General features: G+C 37.2%; 1 protein-coding gene across 10 annotated transcripts in view; it reads left to right on the top strand.

The window, feature by feature from the left end:
- CHRM3 (cholinergic receptor muscarinic 3) overlaps positions 1-14,267 on the top strand; it is a 495,173-nt gene that overhangs the window by 310,291 nt on the left and 170,615 nt on the right. For 2 of the 10 annotated variants that reach the window (XM_038533796.1, XM_038533795.1), the window contains exons 1-3: positions 10,503-10,659; positions 11,187-11,259; positions 12,121-12,245. The exons of the other annotated variants lie outside the window; for them this stretch is intronic. The gene's annotated coding sequence lies outside the window, so the exon portion shown is untranslated. Of the gene's footprint in view, positions 1-10,502; positions 10,660-11,186; positions 11,260-12,120; positions 12,246-14,267 lie in introns of those variants that run through there. 10 annotated transcript variants of the gene reach the window in all.

Here is a 14,267-nt window from a genome sequence, read left to right as displayed (position 1 = left end):
TGGCATGTTTATTGAATAACCATTAGTGTTTTAGGGCTTCTAAAACATTAGAAAGAAAGTATAACCCATGGATGATATAATGCATTTCATTAATAAGCAGTACAAAGTTTCAAACTGAAAGTCAAAATAAGAATTTATTTTTAGGGATCCCTGGGTGGCGCAGCGGTTTAGCGCCTGCCTTTGGCCCAGGGCGCGATCCTGGAGACCCGGGATCAAATCCCACGTCAGGCTCCCGGTGCATGGAGCCTGCTTCTCCCTCTGCCTATGTCTCTGCCTCTCTCTCTCTCTCTCTGTCTCTCTGTGACTATCATAAATAATAAATAAAAATTTTAAAAAAATTATTTTTAATCAAGTACAGAAAAAAACCCTCCTGATAGATTCCAAAAAATGAAAAAAATCTCTTACATACTGTCAGCCTAAATGAAGAACATTTCATTGAAATGGCTCCTACATTCAAAATTCATCATGGGGGCACCTGGGTGGCTCAGTCAGTGAAGTATCTGCCTTCAGCTCAGGTCATGATCCTACGGTCCTGGGATGGAGCCCCACATCAGGCTCCCTGCTCAGTGGAGAGTCTGCTCCTCCCTCTCCTCCCTGCTCATGTATTCTCTTGCTATCTTTGTGACTATCTCTGTCTCACTTTCTCAAATAAATAAAAATCTTAACAGAAAGAAAAGAGAAAATCCACCGTGGGAGAATCAGTATATATTATCTCTCTGTAGTATGGAAAATATCAAGAAGTGTTGAGCATGTTGAGTCTGGATGGAATTGTATGCACTCCTGTGTGTTACATGTACTCATGAAACAATTGGAGAAAATATAAACAACACCAAAAAAGTATATAACAGTGTAACATGTAAAAATAAATATTGTGAAGGTGAGGGAGGGAACCAGAGTTCATATGGGGAATTTCCAAGACATTGATTTTTATGACGGACTTTGAAAATGGGAAAAATGTATCCCCTGAGCAGAGGGCTAGGAAAGACATTCCAGACCATAAAATCCCTGAAAAAAGTGAAAAATAGTTACTATTCCTATTCACATTCAGTTTTTGGTTCAAGGGACAGCATTTAGATACAATTCCACTTATTTGATCTTCTCCTGCATAAAATATTCCATTTCTTTAATGTTCCAGCCAAAGCTTGTGAAACCATGTAACTAACCATTTGATTTTTGCCAGGAGGTTTATAAAGATGCACTCTTCTGGAAAATGCTAAAAGGATCGACTGAAACCAATTTTCCTCCACTCTTGTGAAATGCACCTTTGCTCAGTCAGTTTGACTTGATAGCTAGCAAAAAATTTAAAAACCCAGCGGACATGTTTCTTGGCACCTATTGGCCATATGCCCCTAACCACTCACATATGCCCAATCAGTTGCATGAACAGATATGATAGCTCCCTACCACCACCACCTCCCGGTTTAAGTATTTCTACTGACTTACACAATCTCTCCTCTTGCATTTTTATAGTAAAAAGGATATAATAAAATCTGAAGACTTAGATCCTAGTCTTCCTGTCTTTGCCTACTAGATTTGTGACTCTGGTCAGGTCATTTAATCAATCTTCATTGCAGTGTTTCTTCATCAAGTTCTTACTCGTTAAGTACACTGAACAATCCAAATGCTTTGTCAGCAAAGCAAGTATTTGGGAATTAAAAATCTTCATTATTTAAAGTAAAAAATATAATTTTGTACAAATATAAAGTTCATTTCTTGCTGACCATGCAAGGGTGGCATGTATGATGACAATTCAAATGAGTTCTTTCTTACCTCGAAAAGCTTTGTGCTTACTGTGATAACATTCACAAACATGATTGTGCTTTATCAAACCTAATCTTTCTTTTACCTTGGCTTTTTTTAAAAAAAGATTTTATTTATTTATTCATGATAGACACACACAGAGAGAGAAAGAGAGGCAGAGACACAGACAGAGGGAGAAGCAGGCTCCTCACAGGGAGCCTGACATGGGACTCGATACCGGGCCCCCAGGATCACTCCCTGGGCTGAAGGTGGCACTAAACCGCTGAGCCACCCGGGCTGCCCCTTACCTTGGCTTCTTAAATGTGAGTACATCCCAGAGTAGAGAGCAGATAACACTTAAGAGATTATAAATATTACTAAGTTGCCATGTCAGTGGCATCTAAATATGCTTATGTGAGGAAGAGGTCCTTACTTCAATTTATTTAGCTATGCAGAAGGCATCATTATTTGGCTCATTTCCAAAAATACCAAATACATGAAGCATTTCCCTTCAGTAAGCATACAACAGTGCCTACGTGATTTCTATAGATACTTTATGATGAGGATAAAATTGTTTTCTAAAGTATAATCGAAAAAAAATCGAAAAAAAATTTAAAAAAATAAAGTATAATCGAATCACAGCTTTTATTTTAATTTTTCAAAGATTTCTTTTATTTTAGAGAGAGCAAGGGCAGGGAGGGGCAGAGGGAGAGCAAGAATCCCAAGCAGACTCTCTACTGATGATGCAGGGCTCCCTCTATCCCATGACCCTGAAGAATAGGACCCAAGCTGAAATCAAGAGTCAGACACCTAATTGACTTGAGTCACCCAGACGCCCCACACAGCTTTTAATTTTAAAAATTTTAATATCACCAGTATGTTTTTTGAAAGGTCAATAGTTCCGATTATCTTTAATAGAGAGGCTTGTTTTGTTTTTTACTTATTTTGGACATGTTATTTTTCAACTTTATCTTTAAAATATATAATGTTTCATGTTAACTGTCAAGTTCAACAATTGCAGATGTTTATTAAGCTCCCCTACCACTATTACTAAACTACACTTCTGCAAGTTAGAGTAAGAATAGCTAACATATATCAAACAATTTGTGTGTGCCAGGCAGTGTTTAATACACCATATGCTGTGTCTCACTAGACCAGTAGTATAAGAGGTAAAGTAATTAAATATGATCACTGTTCTCGGGGCAAATTGTGTGAGTTGTTTCTAGAACTAGATTGGGTATTGCTGTGGTCAGCATGACTCATCCAGGCCTCTACACCTCTTAGCTTCTACTGATTCTGGAACTTAAATAGGAGGTGCCAGCATACAGACCAGTAGTATGTTGCTTCCCTAAAGCACTCAATGTCAATTGAGTGCCCAGTTGTGGAACTCGCCAAAAACCCAGAGGCTTTCACCACAATAAGTCGGGAAGCAAACTCCTTTTTATGAATGGCTATATTTGGGCCCTTGGTTGATACTCACAAAAGCCAAGCTGTACAATCTCTGTTACTTTCAAATATGGTTGGAAGCCCACAAATCTGGCTTTTTGTCTTTCTGTAAATCAGAGTTGGCCGAAGTGAGAAGTCTTCCCTTTGTTGGTCATGTTGTAGATATGGGAACACTGGAACAGTGTCAGGTTGGCAAGAATGTCAACTTAGGAGGACATGAATACATTTTGGTCCTAATAAACCTCCTCTATTTATGGAAGGATATCTTGAGCTCCCAGTCAAGTGCAGTAAATGTAATCCGCTTTATCAAATATTTGTTGATAAGACACATGACAAATCCCAAACAGCATGTGAGGGGGGCTGGCATTAGCAAAAGCAGTCTTTTTTTTTTTTTTTTTTTTTCAATATACTCCGGAGTGAGTTGTCTTATCACAATTTGGTAGTAGTTAAGAGTCCACTTAGAATCATGAACTAATGAGTTAAAAGCCAGAGTATGCCATTTATCTGACTGTTCATGCTGTGACATCACTGACCAGTAGACATTAGTTCCTTTGCCTGGAAAATGTGTACACCAGTAGAGCTTTTTTGAGGATTCAGTGAGACTGTACATGTAACATGCATCACACAGTTCCTTGTAAAAAGACCACATTTGACAAGTGTCAATGTTCAAAGAATTTATATTAATGAGTCACCAATCTGGCATTTTCTGCACACAGATGCTCCAAGCATATCTCAAACAGAACTCCTTCATCTTCCTCCCCTGATCCATTTGTGTTTCTGGATGTCACCTTTCAACTTCTCCCCTAATCCTCGAAGCTAGAAATTCTCATTGCTTACTCTTCCTTCTCTATTCCCCATGTATAATCAGTTACCAGGGTCTAATGATTTTCCTGTCTATATATTCCTCATTTTCCTCTCTTGCCAGGGCCATATTTTAGCCCTTGACATCTCTGGACCTGATTATAAAGCAGCCAATCACTTTTTCTCATGTGCAGTCTTGCCCGACATTCCCTATGTGACCCCTTGTCACTCCCTCCCTAGAACGTCCTTCCCTGACATGGTGACCCCCATGCTGCTCTCCTGAAAGTAGGGGGTCTCTTCTCTGATCTAGCTGCTTTCTGGCTCTCTAACATAATTTCCTTCCGCACCCACTTTGCACTTTGGACGTTACTTAGGAAATGAGTTTTTACAGTTATTTTACTATTAGAAAAAAATCTGGCTTAATCATTGTCTGCGGAATAATGACACTATATTTTCTTTGTTTTTGAGGTGTTAACATAGGATACTTTACCAAATAATTTTGCCGCTTTTCTACTACCATTGTGATGAAATTAGAACATGGGAAGTGAATATTAAGTCAGAAGCTAAAACCAGTAAATTACTGACCATTTGTTTCCCAAAATATGAGAAGTTTGAAATAACATGTTAGGTAGAAATATACCCATATGAGCTAAAATTGAATACACTTCTACCTAAGATGGATGCAGACACACTAAAGTAGGGTGTTTTGTTTTTTTGTTTTTTCGGGGGTTTTTTGTGTTTTTTTTTTTGTTTTTGTTTTTGTTTTTTACAATTTTATTTATTCATGGGAGGCAGAGACACAGGCAGAGGGAGAAGTAGGCTCCTCATAGAGAGTCCGACCCCAGCATCACGACCTGAGCTAAAGGCAGACGCTCAACCACTGAGCCACCCAGGTGTCCCTATTAGTGTAATTTTTAAATTATACTAGAGAATAACATATATATATATATATATATATATATATATATATATATATATATATATATATATAGTAGGCTGGAGTAATTCCACCCTATGCAGCCTGATGCACTTGTTTCTTGTTAATTGGACATACACCTTGTTTCTATAGATAGTCATACTTTTTATGTCAGTCGCTGCATAAATATAGTATAGTTGTCTCCATCTATTTTCTTTTTAAAATTTTATTTATTTATTCATGAGAGACACAGAAAGAGAGAGGCAGAGACACGGGCAGAGGGAGAAGCAGGCTTCATGCAGGGAACCCGATGTGAGACTAGATCCTGGTGCTCCAGGATCAAGCCCTGAGCCAAAGACAGATGTGCTTAACCGCTGAGCCACCCAGGCGTCCCGCCTCCATCTATTATATTTTAAGCTTCTTGACAAGGGAACTCTTACAAGACTGAATTTCCCCTGTGTTTACAAAAGACAAAACACTTTGTAATCAATCTGTAAATGCTTGTTGCCTGATTGAGGGTCAGATAGCTAATTTTGAATTATTTAACCAAAGGTAATGAGAGTTTTGTTGCCTGGCTAAATATTTTAGAAAAGCTTCTTCCCCTACAATGTAGCCTAGAGTATGCAAACTATTTCAAGGGGTTAAAGGTAGATTGGATTTCTTTCTTTCTTTATTTATTTGAGTGCTGCTAGTTTGAATCCAAATTAGCAAATGTGTGGCTTGACTTTTGAAATGTGCACATTATCCCTTTTTTAAAATGTACTAAGCAGTATCAGAAAATATTGCTAAAAACACTAGCATAAATCTCTTTAAACTCTTTCATACTCCCATGGTCTAGCACACGAGTCAGCAAACTGTAGCCCTCAGCTAAAAGTCACCTTACTGCCTGTTTTGTAAATAAAGTTTCATTGGAACACAGCCAGGCTTATTCATTTGCATTTTGCTGGACTACTTTTGCACTAAAATGGCAGAGCTGAGCAATTGCAACAGAGGCTGCAAACTAGAAGCTCTTGGGCCCTTTAATGAAAGGGCCCTGATGTAGCATATTAGCTGTTGTAATATTTTGTCTAGATGTGGTTATATTAATATGCAATTTTGGTGCGTTGTAAGCAGATATATGTTTTATCTATGAATTACAAATAATATTCATATTTGCACTGAACTTCTGAATTAAAAGTATTGGTAAATTTGTAATATCCATGGAATTAATGAGCCATATTGCTAAACTAGACTACATTTATTGGCCATTTAGTTCCTTTCTACTTTCTTATATTTTGACTAATTCTGATTTGCCTTTCTAAAAATATGGCCACCATACAATTTAAAATATTAAAGTAGCTTCTTTGTCTAGAGAGTTCTTTTTTTTTTTTTTTTTTTCCATCTAGAGAGTTCTAACCAAGTAGTTGGTTAGAACATTTGGGGGGACAAAACCCATCTTTATGGCCTCAAAAATTATTTTCCTGATTCTCTACCAGACACACGAGTGATGTGTAGTGGACAGAGCGTGTGGATGAAATCAATGGACAGTAATCCTGTTTTCAGTTGAGTGTAAAATCCTGGACAATCTCTGTTTTGGTACCCGTTCTGTAAAAACAGTCGTGACAATAAATGTCTTACCACGTCAACTCCAAGAAATGATGTGCTGATGAAACTATATGTTAGTGAAGAAATAAAGTCAATTTCTTATTTATTACCACAAGGCCTGATAGATAGCAGTGCTTATCAGATTTTTATTGTCTAAGTTAATAATGATGCAATAGCCTTCCAGAACAATAGAAGTGTAGCCTCTAGAGTTAGCAGCTTCTTCTGGGTTTGGATTCTGGCTCCACCATTCACTATCTCTGCCACTTCACACACATTAATTAAACTCTACGCCACAGTTTCACAGAGTTTAACTACAATAAAACTCACAGCCACAGTCCTCTGTATGAGAAGGATAATAACAGTGCCCACTTCATAGGCCTATTATGAGGATCAAAGGGTAAAATTCAAATAAATGCACTTGGCACATAGGCAGCTCTCAATAAATGCAAGTTATTATCATGTAGTAATATAAATTTTAAGTAAAGAAGGATAGACTATTTTGAAAATAATTCATCCTGAAAGATCTTCATCTTCTGTTTGGATATAATTGTTATTCTGAGTAGCCTACCCCTGACTCTCCGAAAATGAGTTATTAAAATGTTCTCTCATTTCAAAATGTCAGTTTCACAATTTCTTTGCCTATTGAACCCTCGAGAGTGAGGTACTCTCTCTGACCTTTTTTGGTATCACCAATTGTTTAAAAGTCTCTGTTTAATTTTAAAAAGCTTTTGTGCTACTTTTCCTTGATGCTTATTATAGGTTTGGAATCCCATGCTATAAAAAGTATTTGTCTGTATGTGCTTTTATAATGAAAGTAATTTAATTGGGCACTCTGCCCCCGCAGACCAGCAAGGGTCAAAATGACTTTTTAAAACGAGAGAGAAGTAATACAGAGAGGGAGGGAAAAAAACCAACAACCTTGCCATTTGCTTTCAGCACTGACGTATGCAAGCTTCATTAAGACCAATGGCGAATCTCCCATGTTGGATATTTGCAAACCCGTTCCACTGATGGACAAGTTCTCCACGTGTGTTCTCCTGGAGTAGACAGCTAATCACCCCACATTGGTTGTAAAGTCTCTGCCTGCCCATTTTGAGAGTGCTGGGACAAGGGCATGTTAAACACACTACATCAGATAAACTTATTATTTTGATGGGAATTCATGCTGCCTCTAAGCTTGCTTGTTGAACTTGTCAATATTAACCTCATCACTCTGTAAGAGTACAAGAAAAAAATGCCTTTCCTAAAGAGGGGATACCCCGGCCAAATTAATTTACATAACCTACTTCCTTTTCACACAGTGTCAGCAGGATTCTAGAGGCAGCCACTTCTGCCTGTTGTTGATAAGGGCTTCTCATAAATGGAACCAAGACTGTATTTCTCTCAGAACAGACACACACTTTGTGTCACCCCCACTGACAGAAGCAAAATTTAACATTAGTGGTCAGGGTTATACACCATTGGAATGAGACTAGGATCGAAAAGAATGAGATCTTATGGGTTCTGGCAAAAATCCCAAATTTCTGATTCGTGTGACGTGAAGATATCCCTATTTCATGGCCAACTCTCTGGAAAAGGAAATAATGCAGATACAATGGAGAGAGGGGAAGCTAGATCTTCTGGAATATGCCATGTGCATCTGTCCATATTCCTGACTCAATTTGGTTGAGTGAGTCTTTCAGATCATCTCATCTTTGTTTGTCCCATATTTTTTATAAGTTCATAAGAGTAGTTCAATTAAGGATTAGGTAGATAAGTTGCTTTTCAAAATAATTAAAATAGCATGAACTGACCAGTCTATATAAAATGAGGCAAAAATGTTGTATTCCCTTGTACTTGAAGGTGGCACAGTTAATGGAATAACAGATCTTTCCTATTTGTATATTCCCAAGTCAGAATGAACATTTTGGCACAAAGTCTCAGTTTTTCATTCTGATTTTGACTCCAGGGTCTACTAAACTACATCAAGGAGACAGTCTCCGCTGTACATACACACCCATAGGTGCATGCACACTCATATATATTCTTGAAGCCATCAGAAAGACTGTGTTTATAGATGAAGCCAAATGGATTCATTCATTCAGAATATTCTGAGTGCTCACTGTGTCTTAGGTGTTGTCTAGACCAACAGCTCTCCAAGTGTGGTCTGTTGAGCTGTGTGTGTCTTCGAGACTTTTTTAGGGAGTAGGCCAGGTCAGAGAGCATTAGGTTATAATACTAAGAGGATGTGCACTCTGTGGACATTTGCACTGATGAAGGTAAATCAGTAGTAAGTGAAACTACGGTCCCTTAGTAGGAATCCAGGCAGGAACACAGAACTATACTACTTGCTGCCATTCCTTACTGCCCCTTGCCCACACATTTTTCAGGTAAGAACATTTGCAATGAAGCAGTTTTTTTCTTTTTCTTAATCAACTAATGTTGTTAAATCTCCATCCTTGAGTACACAAAAATTTTAAAGATTCGATGTTTTTAATACATGTGAAACATGCATGCATTTCTGTTTCATCATGCTTCAGAAGCATGATGTTCGTCTTGCAAAGGGAACACATGTAGTTGTTTGAAATGCAACTGAACTAATCATGTCTTCATGGGACACCATTTGTACTTAAAAGAACGACTAACAGGTAAACTTGGGTTATTCAGACTTTTATAGGTATTTTCTCAATGATGAATGAAATTAACTGTTACTTCAGGGAAAATGGTTGACAGCATTTGTTGCCAACGGTAAAATTTAAACTTTCAAGTAAAAATGAAAATTGTGACAAAATTAAATCCACCACCGTGAGTTTGACAGCTTTGTAGAATTTAAAGAACTTTCTGACAAGAGGCTGTGATGTTAATTAATGTGACTTTTTTTGTATTACATAATGAAAAGTGTTGCCATTTGGAAGATCTACATAATTCAGTGAACCAATGTAAAAATGTGAAAATCATGGGTAAAGATTCATTCAAAATACAAGGGATTCCAATATAACATAGTTTGAAATTTTGTAGGTATGGTTTTGATTCCACACGCATCTTATATTTAAGAAACCACTACTGTTGAGTTTGGGTGTACTTTCTCCTTTTAAAGATTTATTTATTTATTTTAAGATGAATTTATTTATTGAGAGAGAGAGCACGAGAGGAAGGGGCAAACGGAGAGGGGAAGCAGACCCCCCTCTGAGGAGGGAGCCTGATGCAGGTCATGATCTCCCAGTTGACCTGCCAAAACCAAGAGTCTGACACTCAATCGACTGAATCACTCAGGCACCCTGGGTGTGTTTTCAAAGTAAACAAGAAACATGTTTCTTAAAAAAAAAAAAAAAGACATGTTTCTTCACATATATCAACTGAAACAACACATCTCATAACACATTGAATTCAGAAACAAGTATCTCCTATAAGGCCGGACATTAATGCAATTTGAAAAAATGGAGAAGAGTACTACTCTCACCAGTACCCTTTTTGCTTTAGAAAATATAGCCATTTTTCCACAAAAATACATTATTTATGTTGACATGTAATTGACTTATTTTAGATTATTCTTTAAATTTTCAGTTTTACCTTTAACATGGTAAATATTGCTATCTATGCCCCTATAAACCAAAGGTCTTTGGTATACTCGATAACCTTAATGGTGTAAAAAGAACTAAAATTTTGAGATGCAGTGTTTTAGATGTGGGGAGTGCAGACTCAAAGCCATGCTCTTCGCCTTCACAACTTCATAGAAGTAGAACAAGCAACGCAGCTGCTACATTTTGTGTGACACTGAAGTAGAAGTTCTGTAAGAGGCTATAGGACAAGACACAGGACTTGTAACTCACAGAAGTGGGACAGAGAAGGCTTCTTAAAGAAAGTAACACTGTATCTGAGTCTTTATGTGTATCTGAATCTTGATATCCATCTGAATCTTGACATTTGAGTACATAGTAGGCCAATAAGGAGCATGTGGGAATCCTTGTAGAGATCATGCTGTTCAAAGAAACTGATTATAAGAGTCCATCCTGTGTTCTGGAAACTACAAATTTAGGTTATATGAGTGAGTCGCGGTGCTGAAGCTGGAGCAGTGGAACTTGAACATGGTTCTGACCATGGAGGAACCAACTAAAAGATTCCTATTGTAGAAGGCCAACTCTAGCAGTACCCTGGAGACTCATGTGGGCACTGAGAAAGACTGTCAATCACAGGTAGGAGTGGGGAGAATAAAGAGGTAGATTTGAGCAGTGATAGTGGTGTTACATTTCTAGGATTTGGTAGCCCACTGAATGCAGAGGATGATGAAGAAGGTGAAAAAACATAGCTGTTAAGTTTTTTGGCATAGGTCGTTGGATAACAATGGTGCCATTCTTTGCATGAAAGAAAGGAGGGAAAAATTGGGAAAGGATTGTGTTGATTAGTATACTTGAACATTTTGAGCTGTGTATGACTGGATCATCAAGTGGAGAGAGCCAGTAAGCACTTGAATGTACACCTCTGTTAGGAGGAACACAGAAGCTGAAAGCAGAGACAGGGATGCTGTCAGTACAGAGATATCCTTTGGATCCACAGTTCTGGCTGAGACATGGGGCATAGGGTGAGGATAGATGAGGATTGAGGCTATCAGTCAAAGAGCTACACAGAGCAAAAGGAATTATGCTGCAGGTGATGTTGGCTATTGTAGTGACTATTGTCTTATTTAGAAGAATTTCAGTATCAACCTTCTGTTTTCCCTAAGGCTGAAATTAAGAAGGACCCCAGCAGTTGATCTGTTTACAAATGAAGAATTCAGTGGTTGATTCTCCTCCACGGTTGGTTTCATATGCTATCATTATATGTTGATATTTGTATGCATTCTTTCATGTGAGTAAGAATAAAAGAGTGGGGAGAAAAAGAGATGGAAGGGCATGGAGTGTAGTGAATGTGAATGTATATGGAAACTGTGAACATTTTGTAGTACAAATCTGCTCTTTTTAAGTATTTGGCAGCATTTAGATAATTTAAAACATTTTAATTTTGGTTTAGAGTCAAATGTATCTTTTGCCAACCATTTATGATCTACAAATAGCCATTAAAATTGTTCCCTCCAAAACATTTAAAAATCTTTACTGCTGTCCTCAGTAGTTTGACAGAAATGTTAGTCCAAAACTGAAAAATTAACCAATAACCAGCCATATGTGCATACTGTAAAACATTATGGATTTAGAATATGACGAGTAAGTATAAACAGGCTCAACACAATTATTTAGCAACCTTTCAATTTGAGTTCTAACAGAGAAAAATCTCTGAGTCCAGAAAATGCTCAGTGACATAATCACAGGACACAGCCAGCTTGAGCAGAGGACTTTCTTCCATAGAAGAAAGTTGCATTTGGTTGGCCCCCTACCCACATGCAGATAAAATTAAGAGATTCACATGAAGTTGTTTAAAACATATTGCATTTAGATAATCATAGTTAATATTTCATTTGATTAATTGGGCTAACTTTATCCAGAAAGAGGAACAAATGTCATTTTAACCTTGCTTCCATTCTTAGAAGTGATATTTTCCCTCCAGATGTCTCCATTGCCTAAATGCCATTTTATTCAAAAAAGATTTTATGTCATCTTATCCTTTCATCATGTTTTTATGGTCATTTAATTGAGTTGTCTACATGTTTCCATTCTCTCTAGCTCTCTACCTGTTTGAGTTACCACTCCTAATCCTAAACTGTATCATCAATTATCTCCATCAGCCCTGAGCCAAAGTGGAGACTGGGTCCAGCTCCAGCATCTGGACAGCTCCCCAAGTATGCAAGGTAGGAAAAGGCTCCAAGGTCAAGAGGGATGCAGAGTAGAAGGGAATGAAGACCCCTCCCCAAACCCAGGGTGTCTTCAGCTGTCTCATAGATTTATGAGCAAAAGGAAGGAATTGAGACAAAAAGTTCTATTAACGGTAGGCAAGTGACTATTTGCACGTATATACTTGACATTCAATATGCATCCAAGAAAGAAATATTTATTATTAGTTAGTAAAGTTCAAGATAGAGAGCCATAGCCATAAATTCCTGTTTTGCTATCACCTCTGAGGATGCACATAAAGGTACTGTAGTTTCATCACAAAGCACATTTGTTTTCATTGAGAGGGGAAAACATTGAAGTAAAATTAAAGGTAAGACTAAATGGGAAATTGGATTGAGTCAAGAAGTAAATTCAAATATTAGCATAGGTATGGCTTTGCTACACTTTCCTTAGGTAGGGAAAGGTGAAACTCTCATCCTATTTCTGATCTGTCAGATACTGCCAGGGCCTTTTACCAACTTTATTTCATTAAATCCACTTTAACATAAAGCATTTGCTCTCTTAGGCTTCTTTGTGTAGATATTAAACTGAACCGAACTCAGTTCTAGATGTTGTGGCTCCAAATTTTATTTTTATTTAAGCAGTTTCTCAAATGAGAGAAATTACCGTATCCCACAGACTGTCCACACTTGCATGACATAACAGGTGCCATGCCAGTCAATTGCCTGTTATTTTCATCCATGACATGACTATTACCTCCATCTCTGGCTCTATGAAGCCAAACTTTTACTCTTGGAGGACAACTAACCTAATAACCATGGATATCCAAGCATTCAGATTTTGGTCTTTAAAAATCACTTGCCATTTAAAGGAAAGAGTTCCTCTTGGAGAAATAGCCAGCTCCAGGTCTGAGAAAGGAAATGGTCAGAATGAGCCTAGAGTGTCTTGTTGCACCAATAGCGAGGAAGACAGAGTCTGCTGAGGTTCTAGCAAAATGATCCGGAGCCAATTTAGTGGACTTCTACTAATGAGAGATGGGACAGTTCGAAAGTCAGAAAGTACATCCACAAATAACTTAAGTACATTAAATGTGTTACAGTTCTATGGATTTGTAATAATAATACAAGTAAAATAATAGTTTGGGGAGAATGCTAGGAACTGAATTTAGCATTCTGAAAACTGGTAAGTGAAGGGAAGGATTCAGGGATTTTTCCTGCCTTTTCTTTGCCAACTGGATCTTGGGCTATCCTGAGTCACTGATGAGTGAAATGCTCCTTTTAGAAGAATTCCAGTTAATAAGTGGAATCTAACAAGTGGATAAACTGAATATCACTATCAGTTTATTTAACCAGTAAATAAAATAATGAATCTGGGCACAGATCATCAATCACTGGTAAAATCACCATTTTATATATGATAAATAAATCAGGATTTTCAACAAAGGACAGCAAGGGGGAGGGTTATAGATTAAAAGAGAATAAAGCCAAACAAATGCAATGTGTAGGCCTTATTTTGATCCAGATTTGAGCAAACCAACCATTAAATAACACTTAGGATATAATGGAAGAAATGCTATTAGTGGGCATTAAGGAATGTGTTAATTTTTTAGGTGTGATATTGATAAGCGGTTCTACACCTGGGATTTGCTTTAGTACAATCCAAGATGGGGAGAAGTAGGTGGGAAGTTAGATGAAATAATATTGCCAGTTGCTGAAACTGGGTAATGGAGTTCGATACAATAGGTCTACATTTGTGTATGTTGGAAATTTTCCATTATTTAAAATAAAAAAACATATTTTTTATTCAAGAAGCTGTACTCATTTGAAAGAAGGGGCATTTACATCTGCTCCAAAAGGGTGGTGATGTCAGCAAAAGGAAGGGATTATCATACTTTTAATTTATCCATTTTTGTAAGCAAAAAAGCAACTAAATATATATGCTCAAACACAGAAACATAAAACTCTAATATAAAATCAGTGTCATAAATAAATAAATAAATAAATAAATAAATAAATAAATAAATAAATAAAATAAAAAAA

This window comes from Canis lupus, chromosome 4, assembly GCF_011100685.1.
Source record: "Canis lupus familiaris isolate Mischka breed German Shepherd chromosome 4, alternate assembly UU_Cfam_GSD_1.0, whole genome shotgun sequence".
NCBI classification, from domain to species: Eukaryota; Metazoa; Chordata; class Mammalia; order Carnivora; family Canidae; genus Canis; species Canis lupus.
This window is presented reverse-complemented; position numbering and strand designations above follow the sequence as displayed.